This window comes from Heptranchias perlo, unplaced genomic scaffold (assembly GCF_035084215.1).
Source record: "Heptranchias perlo isolate sHepPer1 unplaced genomic scaffold, sHepPer1.hap1 HAP1_SCAFFOLD_63, whole genome shotgun sequence".
Classification (NCBI taxonomy): domain Eukaryota; kingdom Metazoa; phylum Chordata; class Chondrichthyes; order Hexanchiformes; family Hexanchidae; genus Heptranchias; species Heptranchias perlo.
Genome location: NW_027139655.1, coordinates 3,831,959 through 3,852,272, shown reverse-complemented (window position 1 = coordinate 3,852,272; position 20,314 = coordinate 3,831,959). Strand labels below are relative to the sequence as shown.

The 20,314-nt window shown below is 50.7% G+C and overlaps 1 protein-coding gene across 1 annotated transcript in view; it reads right to left on the bottom strand.

Moving 5' to 3' along the window:
- LOC137317691 (NACHT, LRR and PYD domains-containing protein 3-like) overlaps positions 1–20,314 on the bottom strand; it is a 174,022-nt gene that overhangs the window by 143,885 nt on the left and 9,823 nt on the right. The gene's annotated exons all lie outside the window — the stretch shown is intronic.

Genomic DNA, 20,314 nt, shown 5'->3' with positions numbered 1-20,314 from the left:
ACTGTTCATTACCTGGAGCCCTTCACATGTTACATTGATATCAGGACAAGCGGAAACACTGAGACATTGGGAGTGAAGCCTCACCTAACAGAGGAGCTGCTTTTCAAGCTTAGAAATACAACTGATTTTAAATAAGAAAAATTTGACTTCATTAAATTCGGCAAAAAGGCAACTATCTCTGAACTGTCACCAGTATATGAAAACCACCGACATTTTACTGATCGGGGAATAATGATCTTGTTCAAACTGTACAAAATAAAAATCAATGTAATCTTTTTAAAATAACGATCTGATATAAAGCATTCTCCACCCAAACAAAAGCACGAAGCATTCCCAGGACATTGAGAGATTATGTGAGTGGGCAAAACTGTGGCAAATGGAGTTCAATGTGGGGAAATGTGAGGCCATCCACTTCGGATCTAAGAAAGATAGATCAGAGAGTTTTCTAAATGGTGAGGAGCTCGGAACTGTGGAGGAGCAGAGAGATTTAGGGGTCCAAATACAGAAATCATTAAAAGCTAGTGGACAGGTACAAAAATAATTAAAAAGGCTAATAGAATGTCGGCCTTTATTTCAAGAGGGCTGGAATATAAAGGGGTGGAAGTTATGTTCCAGCTGTACAGAGCTCTGGTTAGAGCCCATCTGGAGGACTGCATTCAGTTCTGGGCACTGCACCTCAGGAAGGTTATATTGGCCTTGGAGGGGGTGCAGCTTGGATTCACCAGAATGATATCGGGGCTTAAAGGGTTAAATTATGAGGCCAGGTTGCACAGACTGGGCTTGTATTCCCCTGAATATAGAAGATTACAGGGTGATCTAATTGAGGTGTTTAAGATGATTAAAGGAGTTGATAGGGTGGATAGAGAGAAACTACTTCCTCTGGTGGGGAATCCAGAACAAGGGGGCAGAACCTTATCATTAGAGCTAAGCCGTTCAGGGGTGATGTCAGGAAACACTTCTTCACAAAAAGTGTAATGGAAATCTGGAACTCTCTCCAACAAAAGTCTGTTGAAGCTGGGGGTCAATTAAATGTTTCAAAAATGCGATTGATAGATTTTTTGTTAGGGCAGGGTATTAAGGGTTACGGAATTAAGGAGGGTAGATGGAGTTAAGATGCAGATCAGCCGTTATCTGATTGAATGGTGGAGCAGGCTCGAGTTGCTATGTAACAGGCTCGAGGGGCTGAATGACCTCCTCCAATTCATGTGCAACTCGTTTGAGGGGCTCAATAGCCTCCTCCTGTTCTTACTTAACAGGCTCGAGGAGCGGAATGTCCTCCAGTTCCTGTATAACAGGCTCGATGGGCTGAATGGCCTCCTCCTGATACTATCTAACAGGCTTGTGGGGCTGATTGGCCTCCTCTTCTTGAGTATCAGGCTGGACGGTTTGAATGTCCACCTCTTGTTGCTATCTCACAGACCTGAGGTGTCGATTGGCCTGCTCTTCGTGTGTAACAGGCTCGGCGGGCTAAATGGCATCGTCTTGTTCCAGTGTCGTCGGCTTGAGGGGCTGCATGGCCTCCAGTTCCTGTATAACAGGCTATATGGTCTGAAAATCCTCATCCTGTTCCTATCTAACAGGCTTGAGGGGTTGAATGGCCTCCTGTTGCTGTGCAACAGGCTCGAAGGGCTCATTGTCCTCCTGCTCTTCCTGTCTAACAGCCTTGAAGTGCTTGCCGCCAATTCTTTCAAGATGGACGCCGTACATACCGCCATTTTGTCAAATATGTCTGCCGTACGTGCCACCACGCCATCCATGTGCTGATATATATATGATACATATCTTATAAATGCAAGTTGTTGTTTTAATAGTAGTTGTTGTGGTGGTGGTCTGAATATAAAGACTGCCACTCTCGGATCACTTGGGTGATTGGATGCACTCTGGGATCCCTGGTGCACTCTGGATTCAATCCGTGGTGACAGGGTGCACTCTGGGATCACTGTGGGTTCACTGGAACATTCTGGGATCACTGTGGGTTCACTGGAACATTCTGGGATCACTGTGGGTTCACTGGAACATTCTGGGATCACTGTGGTATCACTGGAACATTCTGGGATCACTGTGGGTTCACTGGAACATTCTGGGATCACTGTGGGTTCACTGGAACATTCTGGGATCACTGTGGGTTCACTGGAACATTCTGGGATCACTGTGGTATCACTGGAACATTCTGGGATCACTGTGGGTTCACTGGAACATTCTGGGATCACTGTGGTATCACTGGAACATTCTGGGATCACTGTGGTATCACTGGAACATTCTGGGATCACTGTGGTATCACTGGAACATTCTGGGATCACTGTGGTATCACTGGAACATTCTGGGATCACTGTGGGTTCACTGGAACATTCTGGGATCACTGTGGTATCACTGGAACATTCTGGGATCACTGTGGTATCACTGGAACATTCTGGGATCACTGTGGTATCACTGGAACATTCTGGGATCACTGTGGTATCACTGGAACATTCTGGGATCACTGTGGTATCACTGGAACATTCTGGGATCACTGTGGTATCACTGGAACATTCTGGGATCACTGTGGTATCACTGGAACATTCTGGGATCACTGTGGTATCACTGGAACATTCTGGGATCACTGTGCGTTCACTGGAACATTCTGGGATCACTGTGGTATCACTGGAACATTCTGGGATCACTGTGGGTTCACTGGAACATTCTGGGATCACTGTGGGTTCACTGGAACATTCTGGGATCACTGTGGTATCACTGGAACATTCTGGGATCAGTGTGGGTTCACTGGAACATTCTGGGATCACTGTGGTATCACTGGAACATTCTGGGATCACTGTGGGTTCACTGGAACATTCTGGGATCACTGTGGGTTCACTGGAACATTCTGGGATCACTGTGGTATCACTGGAACATTCTGGGATCACTGTGGGTTCACTGGAACATTCTGGGATCACTGTGGTATCACTGGAACATTCTGGGATCACTGTGGGTTCACTGGAACATTCTGGGATCACTGTGGGTTCACTGGAACATTCTGGGATCACTGTGGTATCACTGGAACATTCTGGGATCACTGTGGTATCACTGGAACATTCTGGGATCACTGTGGGTTCACTGGAACATTCTGGGATCACTGTGGTATCACTGGAACATTCTGGGATCACTGTGGGTTCACTGGAATATTCTGGGATCACTGTGGTATCACTGGAACATTCTGGGATCACTGTGGGTTCACTGGAACATTCTGGGATCACTGTGGGTTCACTGGAACATTCTGGGATCACTGTGGTATCACTGGAACATTCTGGGATCACTGTGGTATCACTGGAACATTCTGGGAGCACTGTGGGTTCACTGGAACATTCTGGGATCACTGTGGGTTCACTGGAACATTCTGGGATCACTGTGGTATCACTGGAACATTCTGGGATCACTGTGGTATCACTGGAACATTCTGGGATCACTGTGGGTTCACTGGAACATTCTGGGATCACTGTGGTATCACTGGAACATTCTGGGATCACTGTGGTATCACTGGAACATTCTGGGATCACTGTGGGTTCACTGGAACATTCTGGGATCACTGTGGGTTCACTGGAACATTCTGGGATCACTGTGGGTTCACTGGAACATTCTGGGATCACTGTGGGTTCACTGGAACATTCTGGGATCACTGTGGTATCACTGGAACATTCTGGGATCACTGTGGTATCACTGGAACATTCTGGGATCACTGTGGGTTCACTGGAACATTCTGGGATCACTGTGGTATCACTGGAACATTCTGGGATCACTGTGGTATCACTGGAACATTCTGGGATCACTGTGGGTTCACTGGAACATTCTGGGATCACTGTTGGTTCACTGGAACATTCTGGGATCACTGTGGGTTCACTGGAACATTCTGGGATCACTGTGGTATCACTGGAACATTCTGGGATCACTGTGGTATCACTGGAACATTCTGGGATCACTGTGGTATCACTGGAACATTCTGGGATCACTGTGGGTTCACTGGAACATTCTGGGATCACTGTGGTATCACTGGAACATTCTGGGATCACTGTGGTATCACTGGAACATTCTGGGATCACTGTGGTATCACTGGAACATTCTGGGATCACTGTGGTATCACTGGAACATTCTGGGATCACTGTGGTATCACTGGAACATTCTGGGATCACTGTGGGTTCACTGGAACATTCTGGGATCACTGTGGGTTCACTGGAACATTCTGGGATCACTGTGGGTTCACTGGAACATTCTGGGATCACTGTGGGTTCACTGGAACATTCTGGGATCACTGTGGTATCACTGGAACATTCTGGGATCACTGTGGTATCACTGGAACATTCTGGGATCACTGTGGGTTCACTGGAACATTCTGGGATCACTGTGGTATCACTGGAACATTCTGGGATCACTGTGGTATCACTGGAACATTCTGGGATCACTGTGGGTTCACTGGAACATTCTGGGATCACTGTGGGTTCACTGGAACATTCTGGGATCACTGTGGTATCACTGGAACATTCTGGGATCACTGTGGTATCACTGGAACATTCTGGGATCACTGTGGTATCACTGGAACATTCTGGGATCACTGTGGGTTCACTGGAACATTCTGGGATCACTGTGGTATCACTGGAACATTCTGGGATGACTGTGGTATCACTGGAACATTCTGGGATCACTGTGGGTTCACTGGAACATTCTGGGATCACTGTGGGTTCACTGGAACATTCTGCGATCACTGTGGGTTCACTGGAACATTCTGGGATCACTGTGGTATCACTGGAACATTCTGGGATCACTGTGGTATCACTGGAACATTCTGGGATCACTGTGGTATCACTGGAACATTCTGGGATCACTGTGGGTTCACTGGAACATTCTGGGATCACTGTGGTATCACTGGAACATTCTGGGATCACTGTGGTATCACTGGAACATTCTGGGATCACTGTGGTATCACTGGAACATTCTGGGATCACTGTGGTATCACTGGAACATTCTGGGATCACTGTGGTATCACTGGAACATTCTGGGATCACTGTGGGTTCACTGGAACATTCTGGGATCACTGTGGGTTCACTGGAACATTCTGGGATCACTGTGGTATCACTGGAACATTCTGGGATCACTGTGGTATCACTGGAACATTCTGGGATCACTGTGGGTTCACTGGAACATTCTGGGATCACTGTGGGTTCACTGGAACATTCTGGGATCACTGTGGTATCACTGGAACATTCTGGGATCACTGTGGTATCACTGGAACATTCTGGGATCACTGTGGGTTCACTGGAACATGCTGGGATCACTGTGGGTTCACTGGAACATTCTGGGATTACTGTGGTATCACTGGAACATTCTGGGATCACTGTGGGTTCACTGGAACATTCTGGGATCACTGTGGTATCACTGGAACATTCTGGGATCACTGTGGTATCACTGGAATATTCTGGGATCACTGTGGTATCACTGGAACATTCTGGGATCACTGTGGTATCACTGGAATATTCTGGGATCACTGTGGTATCACTGGAACATTCTGGGATCACTGTGGGTTCACTGGAACATTCTGGGATCACTGTGGTATCACTGGAACATTCTGGGATCACTGTGGTATCACTGGAACATTCTGGGATCACTGTGGGTTCACTGGAACATTCTGGGATCACTGTGGGTTCACTGGAACATTCTGGGATCACTGTGGTATCACTGGAACATTCTGGGATCACTGTGGGTTCACTGGAACATTCTGGGATCACTGTGGTATCACTGGAACATTCTGGGATCACTGTGGTATCACTGGAACATTCTGGGATCACTGTGGTATCACTGGAACATTCTGGGATCACTGTGGTATCACTGGAACATTCTGGGATCACTGTGGTATCACTGGAACATTCTGGGATCACTGTGGGTTCACTGGAACATTCTGGGATCACTGTGGTATCACTGGAAAATTCTGGGATCACTGTGGTATCACTGGAACATTCTGGGATCACTGTGGGTTCACTGGAACATTCTGGGATCACTGTGGGTTCACTGGAACATTCTGGGATCACTGTGGGTTCACTGGAACATTCTGGGATCACTGTGGTATCACTGGAACATTCTGGGATCACTGTGGTATCACTGGAACATTCTGGGATCACTGTGGGTTCACTGGAACATTCTGGGATCACTGTGGGTTCACTGGAACATTCTGGGATCACTGTGGTATCACTGGAACATTCAGGGATCACTGTGGGTTCACTGGAACATTCTGGGATCACTGTGGTATCACTGGAACATTCTGGGATCACTGTGGTATCACTGGAACATTCTGGGATCACTGTGGTATCACTGGAACATTCTGGGATCACTGTGGTATCACTGGAACATTCTGGGATCACTGTGGTATCACTGGAACATTCTGGGATCACTGTGGTATCACTGGAACATTCTGGGATCACTGTGGGTTCACTGGAACATTCTGGGATCACTGTGGGTTCACTGGAACATTCTGGGATCACTGTGGTATCACTGGAACATTCTGGGATCACTGTGGGTTCACTGGAACATTCTGGGATCACTGTGGTATCACTGGAACATTCTGGGATCACTGTGGTATCACTGGAACATTCTGGGATCACTGTGGTATCACTGGAACATTCTGGGATCACTGTGGTATCACTGGAACATTCTGGGATCACTGTGGTATCACTGGAACATTCTGGGATCACTGTGGGTTCACTGGAACATTCTGGGATCACTGTGGTATCACTGGAACATTCTGTGATCACTGTGGTATCACTGGAACATTCTGGGATCACTGTGGGTTCACTGGAACATTCTGGGATCACTGTGGGTTCACTGGAACATTCTGGGATCACTGTGGTATCACTGGAAGATTCTGGGATCACTGTGGGTTCACTGGAACATTCTGGGATCACTGTGGTATCACTGGAACATTCTGGGATCACTGTGGTATCACTGGAACATTCTGGGATCACTGTGGTATCACTGGAACATTCTGGGATCACTGTGGTATCACTGGAACATTCTGGGATCACTGTGGTATCACTGGAACATTCTGGGATCACTGTGGTATCACTGGAACATTCTGGGATCACTGTGGTATCACTGGAACATTCTGGGATCACTGTGGGTTCACTGGAACATTCTGGGATCACTGTGGTATCACTGGAACATTCTGGGATCACTGTGGTATCACTGGAACATTCTGGGATCACTGTGGGTTCACTGGAACATTCTGGGATCACTGTGGGTTCACTGGAACATTCTGGGATCACTGTGGGTTCACTGGAACATTCTGGGATCACTGTGGTATCACTGGAACATTCTGGGATCACTGTGGTATCACTGGAACATTCTGGGATCACTGTGGTATCACTGGAACATTCTGGGATCACTGTGGTATCACTGGAACATTCTGGGATCACTGTGGTATCACTGGAACATTCTGGGATCACTGTGGTATCACTGGAACATTCTGGGATCACTGTGGTATCACTGGAAAATTCTGGGATCACTGTGGTATCACTGGAACATTCTGGGATCACTGTGGGTTCACTGGAACATTCTGGGATCACTGTGGGTTCACTGGAACATTCTGGGATCACTGTGGTATCACTGGAACATTCTGGGATCACTGTGGGTTCACTGGAACATTCTGGGATCACTGTGGTATCACTGGAACATTCTGGGATCACTGTGGTATCACTGGAACATTCTGGGATCACTGTGGTATCACTGGAACATTCTGGGATCACTGTGGTATCACTGGAACATTCTGGGATCACTGTGGTATCACTGGAACATTCTGGGATCACTGTGGTATCACTGGAACATTCTGGGATCACTGTGGGTTCACTGGAACATTCTGGCATCACTGTGGGTTCACTGGAACATTCTGGGATCACTGTGGTATCACTGGAACATTCTGGGATCACTGTGGGTTCACTGGAACATTCTGGGATCACTGTGGTATCACTGGAACATTCTGGGATCACTGAGGTATCACTGGAACATTCTGGGATCACTGTGGTATCACTGGAACATTCTGGGATCACTGTGGTATCACTGGAACATTCTGGGATCACTGTGGTATCACTGGAACATTCTGGGATCACTGTGGGTTCACTGGAACATTCTGGGATCACTGTGGTATCACTGGAACATTTTGGGATCACTGTGGTATCACTGGAACATTCTGGGATCACTGTTGGTTCACTGGAACATTCTGGGATCACTGTGGGTTCACTGGAACATTCTGGGATCACTGTGGTATCACTGGAACATTCTGGGATCACTGTAGGTTCACTGGAACATTCTGGGATCACTGTGGTATCACTGGAACATTCTGGGATCACTGTGGTATCGCTGGAACATTCTGGGATCACTGTGGTATCACTGGAACATTCTGGGATCACTGTGGTATCACTGGAACATTCTGGGATCACTGTGGTATCACTGGAACATTCTGGGATCACTGTGGGTTCACTGGAACATTCTGGGATCACTGTGGTATCACTGGAACATTCTGGGATCACTGTGGTATCACTGGAACATTCTGGGATCACTGTGGGTTCACTGGAACATTCTGGGATCACTGTGGGTTCACTGGAACATTCTGGGATCACTGTGGGTTCACTGGAACATTCTGGGATCACTGTGGTATCACTGGAACATTCTGGGATCACTGTGGTATCACTGGAACATCCTGGGATCACTGTGGTATCACTGGAACATTCTGGGATCACTGTGGGTTCACTGGAACATTCTGGGATCACTGTGGGTTCACTGGAACATTCTGGGATCACTGTGGTATCACTGGAACATTCTGGGATCACTGTGGTATCACTGGAACATTCTGGGATCACTGTGGTATCACTGGAACATTCTGGGATCACTGTGGTATCACTGGAACATTCTGGGATCACTGTGGTATCACTGGAACATTCTGGGATCACTGTGGTATCACTGGAACATTCTGGGATCACTGTGGTATCACTGGAACATTCTGGGATCACTGTGGTATCACTGCCGACACTCTGCATTGTAATTTCCGACATTTTGACCTAAATGTCTGCCGTCCTTGCCGCCATTTTGACCAAGATGGCCGCCGTATTGATTGCCGCTATACTTAAGGCCATTTTGTCCAAGATGGATGACGAAAATGCGGCCGCTTTTCCAAGATGGCTGCTGTATTTCCGCCACTTTGGCCCAGAGAACCGTTGTACTTTCGGTCACTGTGGAGTGACTGGATGCATTCTAGGATCTGATGTCAATGGGTTCACTCTGGGATCCTGCGAGAACTCTGGTATCACTTTTGGATGACTGGGTGCACTGTGGGATCCCTGGTTGTACTCTGGGGTCAATGTGGGTTCAGGGAGACGTTCTGGGGTCACTGTCATATGACTGTCGACACTCTGCGTGGTAATTTCCGCCATTTTTTCCAAGATGGCTGGGTATTTGCCGACATTGCGCCCAGGATGTCTGCCGTATTTGCCGCCATGTTATTCAAGATGACCGCTGTACTTGCCGCCATTTTGTCCTAGATGGTTGCCATGGTTGCAGCAATTTTGTCCAAGTGGTCGACGTTCGTGCCACCAATTTTTTCCAAGATGGCCACCGAACTTGCCGCCATCTTGTCCCAGAGGGCCGCCGTACTTGCAGCAAGGCTGGGATCACTGTGTGGTCACTGGATGCATTCTGGAATTTCTGGGTGCAATCTGTGATCACTCTGGTTTAACTGGGACATTCTGGGATCAGTGTGAGATCACTGGGCACACTCTGAGCGGTGCTCGGCACCATTTCGACCAAGATGGCTGCCGTACTTGCCACCATTTTGTCTAAGATGGTCGCCGTACTTGCCGCTATGCTGGCCCATGTGTAAATACACATGCACAGGTTATATATCTTATATATTATAAATACCAGTTGTTGTTGTTGTGGTGGTGGTGTTCTAAATATAAAGACTGTAATTTGGGATGTCTGTGGTGTGATTGGGTGCACTCCGTGGTCATTGTAGGGTCACTGGGACATTCTGGGCTCACCGGGAGATCACTGCGGACACTCTGCGCGGAACTTGCCGACATTTCCTCCATGATGGCTGCCGTCCTCGCCGCCATTTTGTCCAAGATGCCGCCATGCTGGCCGTGTGTAAATACATATATATAGTATCTATATATAATAAATACAAGTCGTTGTTTTTGTAGCAGTAGTTGTAGTGGGGGTCTAAATATAAAGATTATCAATCTGGGATTCCTGGTTGCACTCTGGGATCACTCCGGGGTGACTGGTGCACTTCGGGATCCCTGAGTATATTCTATCATCACTCTGGGGTGACTGGTGCACTTCGGGATCCCTGAGTATATTCTATCATCACTCTGGGGTGACTGGCTGCACGCTGAGTTCCCTGGGTGCATTCTGGGTTCACTCTGGGGTGACTGGCTTGAGCCTGGAGCGGCTGGGAGCACTCTGGCATCCCGGGATGCACTCTGGGATCAGTCTGGTATGACCGAGTGCACTCTGGGATCACGAGATGCACTCTGGAATCACTCTGGTATGACCGAATGCACTCTGGAATCACTAGATGCACTCTGGAATCACTCTGGTATGACCGAGTGCACTCTGGAATCACGAGATGCACTCTGGAATCACTCTGGTATGACCGAGTGCACTCTGGGATCACTAGATGCACTCTGGAATCACTCTGGTATGACCGAGTGCACTCTGGGATCACTAGATGCACTCTGGAATCACTCTGGTATGACCGAGTGCACTCTGGAATCACTCTGGTATGACCGAGTGCACTCTGGGATCACTAGATGCACTCTGGAATCACTCTGGTATGACCGAGTGCACTCTGGGGTCACCGTGTGACCATTGAGCACTCTGTGCGCAATAGTTGCCGCCATTTTGTACAAGATGGCCGGCGTATTTGGCGCCATTTATCCAACATGGCCGCCGTACTTTCTGCCATTTAGTCCAAAATGCCGCCATGTTGGCCGTGTGTAAATATATATATAATATAAAGACAAGTTGTTGTTGTTGTTGTGATAGTAGTTGTGGTGGTCTAAATATAAAGACTGCCACTCTGCGATCCCTCTGGGGGGAATGGGTGCACTGTGGGATTTCTGGTTGTAATTTGGGATAACATTGGGGTGATTGGGTGCACTCCACACAAACTGTGATATCACTGGGGGCACTCTGCGCGAGGCTTGCCCACATTTTGTCCAAGTTGGCCGCCGTGCTGGCCGAGTGTAGATACACACATATATATATTAGGAATAGAAGTTATTGTTGTTGCACTAGCAGTTATTGATGTGGTGGTCCAAGTATAAAGACTGCCACTCTGGATCACACTGGGGTGCCCATTGCCTCCCCGAGAGGGGACCGGCGCAGGCCTCCTCCCCAGAGAGGACCGACCGAGGCCTCCTCCACAGGCTGCACCCAAACAGGGCCCACGTGAGTTCGGTCTGTTTATTGCCCTGGGGTTCAATTTCCTCTCTGGGCCCTGGTTTTGAGGCCTCGGTTTAACATGTTCCTGTTCGATTGTGACCGTTGTGATTTAACCAGGTTAAAGCCTGGGGTTAAAGTAGCCCGGCCTGTAATGTTATACAAACACATTAACCCAGAGTGAGACAAACAGGGGCCGAGAGGAGATTAACATCTGAAACGTGAACCCCTGTACGGGCTTCGAGGGTTTGTTATCATTTCAAAATGATGATAGTGTTTCGGGGAGATGGGACAACTTTGAGTTGTCAGTCGGTAACCAGAGGACACAGATTCAAAATAATTGTCAAAAGAGCCAGAGGTGACATGAGGAAGAATTATTTTTACGCAACGAGTTGTTATGATCTGGAATGCGCGACCTGAAAGGGAAGTGGAAGCAGATTCAATGGTAACTTTCAAAAGGAAATTGGATAAACACTTGAAAAGGAACAAATTGTTCGGTTTGGGGAAAGGAATGGGACCAACTGCAAAGAGCCTGCACAGGCACGAAGGGCCGAATGGCCTGCTTCAGTGATATTGCTGGCTGGTTCTTGGCAGCCATTTTGCAAAAGGTGCATGGTCGTCATTTTGCGCTGCATTGTGGACATTTTACGTCACATATCGGGCGGCCATTTTGTGGAGACCCAGCTGATGTCGAAAAAAATTGTGTAAATTGCATATCCAGCCTCCCACTCCGGGTAAGGCCCACCCGGTTCAATAGACAGACCGGTCACATCTATGATACCAGTTAGAGGATGTGTGATGTTGTTTCCAGAAAAAAATATTCAATATTCAGGACGTTATGGGAGGTTAGGGAGGAAATTGCGGGTCCCCTAGCAGAGTTATTTGAATCATCGACAGTTACAGGTGAGGTGCCTGAAGATTGGAGGGTAGCAAATGTTGTGCCTTTGTTTGAGAAGGGCGGCAGGGAAAAGCCTGGGAACTACAGACCGGTGTGCCTGACATCTGTAGTGGGTAAGTTGTTAGAGGGTATTCTGAGGGACAGGATCTACAGGCATTTGGAGAGGCAGGGACTGATTAGGAAAAGTCAGCATGGTTTTGTGAGAGAAAATCATGTCTCACGAATTTGATTGAGTTTGTTGAAGGGGTAACCAAGAAGATAGATGAGGGCTGTGCAGGAGACGTGGTCTACATGGACTTTAGCAAAGCCTTTGACAAGGTAACGCATGGTAGGTTGTTACATAAGGTTAAATCTCATGGGATCAAAGGTGAGGTAGCCAATTGGATACAAAATTGGCTTGACGACAGATGACAGAGGGTGGTTGCAGAGGGTTGTTTTTCAAAATGGAGGCCTGTGTCCAGCGGTGTGCCTCAGGGATCGGTGCTGGGTCCGCTGTTATTTGTTATTTATATTAATGATTTGGATGAGAATTTAGGAGGCATGGTTAGTAAGTTTGCAGATGACACCAAGATTGGTGGCATTGTGGACAGTGAAGAAGGTTATCTAGGATTGCAACGGGACCTTGATAAATTGGGCCAGTGGGCCGATGAATGGCAGATGGAGTTTAATTTAGATAAATGTGAGGTGATGCATTTTGGGAGATCGAATCGGGCCAGGACCTGCTCCGTTAATGGTAGGGCGTTGGGGAGAGTTATAGAACAAAGAGATCTAGGAGTACAGGTTCATAGCTCCTTGAAAGTGGAGTCACAGGTGGATAGGATGGTGAAGAAGGCATTCGGCATGCTTGGTTTCATTGGTCAGAACATTGAATGCAGGAGTTGGGATGTCTTGTTGAAGTTGTACAGGACATTAGTAAGGACACACTTGGAATACTGTGTACAGTTCTGGTCACACTATTATAGAAAGGATATTATTAAACTAGAAAGAGTGCAGAAAAGATTTACTAGGATGCTACCGGGACTTGATGGTTTGACTTATAGGGAGAGGTTAGATAGACTGGGACTTTTTTCCCTGGAGAGTAGGAGGTTAAGGGGTGATCTTATAGAAGTCTATAAAATAATGAGGGGCATAGATAAGATAGATAGTCAAAATATTTTCCCAAAGGTAGGGGAGTCTATAACGAGGGGACATAGATTTAAGGTGAGAGGGGAGAGATACAAAAGGGTCCAGAGGGGCAATGTTTTCACTCAAAGGGTGGTGAGTGTCTGGAACGAGCTGCCAGAGGCAGTAGTCGAGGCGGGTACAATTTTGTCTTTTAAAAAACATTTGGACAGTTACATGAGTAAGATGGGTATAGAGTGATATCGACCAAGTGCTGGCAACTGGGACCAGCTTCGTGGTATGAACTGGGCGACATGGACATGTTGGGCCGAAGGGCCTGTTTCCATGTTGTAACTTCTATGATATGATTCTATGATTTTAAAATACGAAAACCATAATTTTATTTTATATAATGAGGAGACCAGGCCGGAGCTGAAGTAAACAGTGGAGTTTTATTAACACAGCATATGGAAAACAATTTACATTGATATAGCGCCTTTATAGTGGTGAAACTTCCCAAGGTACTTAACGGGAGCTTTTCGACAAAATTTGACATTGAGCCACGTAAGGAAATATTAGGACAGGTGGGAAAACACTTGATCAAAGAAGTAGATTACAAGGAGGCGAGAGAGGTTGAGAGATGGAAAGGTTCAGGGAGGGAATTCAAGAGCATAGGGCCTCGGCAGCTGAAGGCACGGGACACAGGAACAAGTTCCAGATTCTCACTCGTCAAAGGGAGAGTCACTCAGGAGTACTGAGTCCAAATATCAGTGTCTTACTGCAGTCCAGACTGAGCCCCCAAGCTGGGACCTTCCAGTCTGTTCATTGACCCAGTATCCCACTGCAGCTCCGACTGAGCCACACCCAGGGCCCTTCCTGTCTGTAAATTCACTCAGTGACTCACCGCAGCCCAGACGGAGCACCACCCTGGGCCCTTCCTGTCGGGGACATTGACCCAGTGTCCCACTGCAGCCCAGAATGAGACCCTCCTTGGGCCCTTCCTGTCTGTACATTGACCCAGTGTCCCACTGCAGCCCAGACAGAGCCCCACCCTGGGTCCTTCCTGTCTGTACATTGACCCAGTGTCCCACTGCAACCCAGACTGAGCACCACCCTGGGCCCTTCCTGTCTGTACATTGACCCAGTGTCCCACTGCAGCCCAGACTGAGCCCCACCCTGGGCCCCTCCTGTCTGTACATTGACCCAGTGTCCCACTGCAGCCCAGACTGAGCCCCACCCTGGGCCCGTCCTAACTGTCCATTGAACCAGTGTCCCACTGCAGCCCAGACTGAGCTCCAACCTGGGCCCTTTCTGTCTGTACATTGACCCAGTGTCCCACTGCAGCCCAGACTGAGCCACACCCTGGGCCCGTCCTAAATGTCCATTGAACCAGTGTCCCACTGCAGCCCAGACTGAGCTCCAACCTGGGCCCTTTCTGTCTGTACATTGACCCAGTGTCCCACTGCAGCCCAGACAGAGCCCCACCCTGGGTCCTTCCTGTCTGTACATTGAACCAGTGTCCCACTGCAACCCAGACTGAGCACCACCCTGGGCCCTTCCTGTCTGTACATTGACCCAGTGTCCCACTGCAGCCCAGACTGAGCTCCAACCTGGGCCCTTTCTGTCTGTACATTGACCCAGTGTCCCACTGCAGCCCAGACAGAGCCCCACCCTGGGTCCTTCCTGTCTGTACATTGAACCAGTGTCCCACTGCAACCCAGACTGAGCACCACCCTGGGCCCTTCCTGTCTGTACATTGACCCAGTGTCCCACTGCAGCCCAGACTGAGCCCCACCCTGGGCCCGTCCTAACTGTCCATTGAACCAGTGTCCCACTGCAGCCCAGACTGAGCTCCAACCTGGGCCCTTTCTGTCTGTACATTGACCCAGTGTCCCACTGCAGCCCAGACTGAGCCACACCCTGGGCCCTTCCTGTCTGTACATTGACCCAGTGTCCCACTGCAGCCCAGAGTGAGCCCCACCCTGGGCCCTTCCTGTCTGTACATTGACCCAGTTTCCCACTGCAGCCCAGACTGAGCCCCACCCTGTGCACTTCCTGTCTGTACATTGACCCAGTGTCCCACTGCATCCCAGACTGAGCCCCAACCTGGGCCCTTCCTGTCTGTACATTGACCCAGTGGCCCACTGCAGCCCAGACTGAGCTCCACCCTGGGCCCTTCCTGTCTGTGCATTGTCCCAGTGTCCCACTGCAGCCCAGACTGAGCCCCACCCTGGGCCCTTCCTGTCTGTCCATTGAACCAGTGGCCCACTGCAGCCCAGACTGAGCTCCACCCTGGGCCCTTGCTGTCTGTACATTGACCCAGTGTCCCACTGCAGCCCAGACTGAGCCCCACCCTCGGCCCTTCCTGTCTGTGCATTGACCCAGTGTCCCACTGCAGCCCAGACTGAGCCCCACCCTGGGCCCTTCCTAACTGTCCATTGACCCAGTGTCCCACTGCAGCCCAGACTGAGCTCCACCCTGGGCCCTTCCTATCTGTACATTGACCCAGTGCCCCACTGCAGCCCAGACTGAGCCCCACCCTGGGCCCTTCCTGTCTGTGCATTGACCCAGTGTCCCACTGCAGCCCAGACTGAGCCCCACCCTGGGCCCGTCCTAAATGTCCATTGAACCAGTGTCCCACTGCAGCCCAGACTGAGCTCCAACCTGGGCCCTTTCTGTCTGTACATTGACCCAGTGTCCCACTGCAGCCCAGACAGAGCCCCACCCTGGGTCCTTCCTGTCTGTACATTGACCCAGTGTCCCACTGCAACCCAGACTGAGCACCACCCTGGGCCCTTCCTGTCTGTACATTGACCCAGTGTCCCACTGCAGCCCAGACTGAGCCCCACCCTGGGCCCGTCCTAACTGTCCATTGAACCAGTGTCCCACTGCAGCCCAGAGTGAGCCCCACCCTGGGCCCTTCCTGTCTGTACATTGACCCAGTTTCCCACTGCAGCCCAGACTGAGCCCCACCCTGTGCACTTCCTGTCTGTACATTGACCCAGTGTCCCACTGCATCCCAGACTGAGCCCCAACCTGGGCCCTTCCTGTCTGTACATTGACCCAGTGTCCCACTGCAACCCAGACTGAGCTCCAACCTGGGCCCTTTCTGTCTGTACATTGACCCAGTGTCCCACTGCAGCCCAGACTGAGCCACACCCTGGGCCCTTCCTGTCTGTACATTGACCCAGTGTCCCACTGCAGCCCAGAGTGAGCCCCACCCTGGGCCCTTCCTGTCTGTACATTGACCCAGTTTCCCACTGCAGCCCAGACTGAGCCCCACCCTGTGCACTTCCTGTCTGTACATTGACCCAGTGTCCCACTGCATCCCAGACTGAGCCCCAACCTGGGCCCTTCCTGTCTGTACATTGACCCAGTGGCCCACTGCAGCCCAGACTGAGCTCCACCCTGGGCCCTTCCTGTCTGTGCATTGTCCCAGTGTCCCACTGCAGCCCAGACTGAGCCCCACCCTGGGCCCTTCCTGTCTGTCCATTGAACCAGTGGCCCACTGCAGCCCAGACTGAGCTCCACCCTGGGCCCTTGCTGTCTGTACATTGACCCAGTGTCCCACTGCAGCCCAGACTGAGCCCCACCCTCGGCCCTTCCTGTCTGTGCATTGACCCAGTGTCCCACTGCAGCCCAGACTGAGCCCCACCCTGGGCCCTTCCTAACTGTCCATTGACCCAGTGTCCCACTGCAGCCCAGACTGAGCCCCACCCTGGGCCCTTCCTGTCTGTGCATTGACCCAGTGTCCCACTGCAGCCCAGACTGAGATCCACCCTGGGCCCTTCCTATCTGTACATTGACCCAGTGCCCCACTGCAGCCCAGACTGAGCCCCACCCTGGGCCCTTCCTGTCTGTGCATTGACCCAGTGTCCCACTGCAGCCCAGAGTGAGCTCCACCCTGGGCCCTTCCTATCTGTACATTGACCCAGTGCCCCACTGCAGCCCAGACTGAGCCCCACCCTGGGCCCTTCCTGTCTGTACATTGACCCAGTGTCCCACTGCAGCCCAGACTGAGCCCCACCCTGGGCCCTTCCTGTCTGTACATTGACCCAGTGACCCACTGCAGCCCAGACTGAGCTCCACCCTGGGCCCTTGCTGTCTGTACATTGACCCAGTGTCCCACTGCAGCCCAGACTGAGCCCCACCCTCGGCCCTTCCTGTCTGTGCATTGACCCAGTGTCCCACTGCAGCCCAGACTGAGCCCCACCCTGGGCCCTTCCTAACTGTCCATTGACCCAGTGTCCCACTGCAGCCCAGACTGAGCTCCACCCTGGGCCCTTCCTATCTGTACATTGACCCAGTGCCCCACTGCAGCCCAGACTGAGCCCCACCCTGGGCCCTTCCTGTCTGTGCATTGACCCAGTGTCCCACTGCAGCCCAGACTGAGCCCCACCCTGGGCCCGTCCTAAATGTCCATTGAACCAGTGTCCCACTGCAGCCCAGACTGAGCTCCAACCTGGGCCCTTTCTGTCTGTACATTGACCCAGTGTCCCACTGCAGCCCAGACAGAGCCCCACCCTGGGTCCTTCCTGTCTGTACATTGACCCAGTGTCCCACTGCAACCCAGACTGAGCACCACCCTGGGCCCTTCCTGTCTGTACATTGACCCAGTGTCCCACTGCAGCCCAGACTGAGCCCCACCCTGGGCCCGTCCTAACTGTCCATTGAACCAGTGTCCCACTGCAGCCCAGACTGAGCTCCAACCTGGGCCCTTTCTGTCTGTACATTGACCCAGTGTCCCACTGCAGCCCAGACTGAGCCACACCCTGGGCCCTTCCTGTCTGTACATTGACCCAGTGTCCCACTGCAGCCCAGAGTGAGCCCCACCCTGGGCCCTTCCTGTCTGTACATTGACCCAGTTTCCCACTGCAGCCCAGACTGAGCCCCACCCTGTGCACTTCCTGTCTGTACATTGACCCAGTGTCCCACTGCATCCCAGACTGAGCCCCAACCTGGGCCCTTCCTGTCTGTACATTGACCCAGTGGCCCACTGCAGCCCAGACTGAGCTCCACCCTGGGCCCTTCCTGTCTGTGCATTGTCCCAGTGTCCCACTGCAGCCCAGACTGAGCCCCACCCTGGGCCCTTCCTGTCTGTCCATTGAACCAGTGGCCCACTGCAGCCCAGACTGAGCTCCACCCTGGGCCCTTGCTGTCTGTACATTGACCCAGTGTCCCACTGCAGCCCAGACTGAGCCCCACCCTCGGCCCTTCCTGTCTGTGCATTGACCCAGTGTCCCACTGCAGCCCAGACTGAGCCCCACCCTGGGCCCTTCCTAACTGTCCATTGACCCAGTGTCCCACTGCAGCCCAGACTGAGCCCCACCCTGGGCCCTTCCTGTCTGTGCATTGACCCAGTGTCCCACTGCAGCCCAGACTGAGCTCCACCCTGGGCCCTTCCTATCTGTACATTGACCCAGTGCCCCACTGCAGCCCAGACTGAGCCCCACCCTGGGCCCTTCCTGTCTGTGCATTGACCCAGTGTCCCACTGCAGCCCAGAGTGAGCTCCACCCTGGGCCCTTCCTATCTGTACATTGACCCAGTGCCCCACTGCAGCCCAGACTGAGCCCCACCCTGGGCCCTTCCTGTCTGTACATTGACCCAGTGTCCCACTGCAGCCCAGACTGAGCCCCACCCTGGGCCCTTCCTGTCTGTACATTGACCCAGTGACCCACTGCAGCCCAGACTGAGCCCCACCCTGGGCTCTTCCTGTCTGTGCATTGACCCAGTGTCCCACTGCAGCCCAGACTGAGCTCCACCCTGGGCCCTTCCTATCTGTACATTGACCCAGTGCCCCACTGCAGCCCAGACTGAGCTCCACCCTGGGCCCTTCCTATCTGTACATTGACCCAGTGCCCCACTGCAGCCCAGACTGAGCCCCACCCTGGGCCCTTCCTGTCTGTACATTGACCCAGTGTCCCATTGGGGACCATCCAGCCCCGGATATCCGGCAGAATCAGCGCTGGGGGACCGGGTGACTGAGTCTCGTGACCCTGTCGCTGGGCCTCTGACGTCACAATGGGAGACGACGCTCGCTCAGCTCGAGCTGGAAACCGTTAAAGGGCCGTTCGGATTTCAACCTGGAGCGCGGCCGGTTAAAGGGGAGGTACAGAGAATCGGCCAAAAATGTTCATATCATGAGACCAGGAATGGTTATAAATTGAAATGTTCATATAATGAGACCAGGAATGGTTATAAATTGAAATGTTCATATAATGAGACCAGGAATGGTTATTAATTGAAATGTTCATATAATGAGACCAGGAATGGTTATTAATTGAAATGTTCATATAATGAGACCAGGAATGGTTATCAATTGAAATGTTCACACTTTCACTCTCAGTCCGGGTCTGGTTCCCTGCAGTGACTCCAGGTGTCTCTTTCCGTTTGGACTGAATTGATTCCCCCCCAGACTGAAAGAGATTAAAGATTAAACAGGAAATAAACAAATTGAAAACAGTGTAAATAACAGGGAGACTGGGGTTAATATTTCAATAATAATTACAGACAAATATTACCCATGAAAGGGACTGAATCCCATTGATATTTTATTTATTACATTGAACATTACACAAACACTCACCCGATCCGCTCCAGACTCCTGCAGATCAGTATGAGGGAGCAGAGAGCGGGGACAGATCGGTCTTTGAAGGAGTTTGTTCCCAGGTTCAGATCCGTCAGTGACCGGTTTGTACTGAGAGCGGAGACGAGATCCTCGGTACCAGAATCTGTGAGACCGACATTGTACAGACTGGGGATCAGAGAGAGAAATAACAGGAATCAGGTTAAATCCCCAGTGTTTATTAATAACATTATTACTGATACTAATAATAATGTACAGTTTCAGACATCCAGTTAAT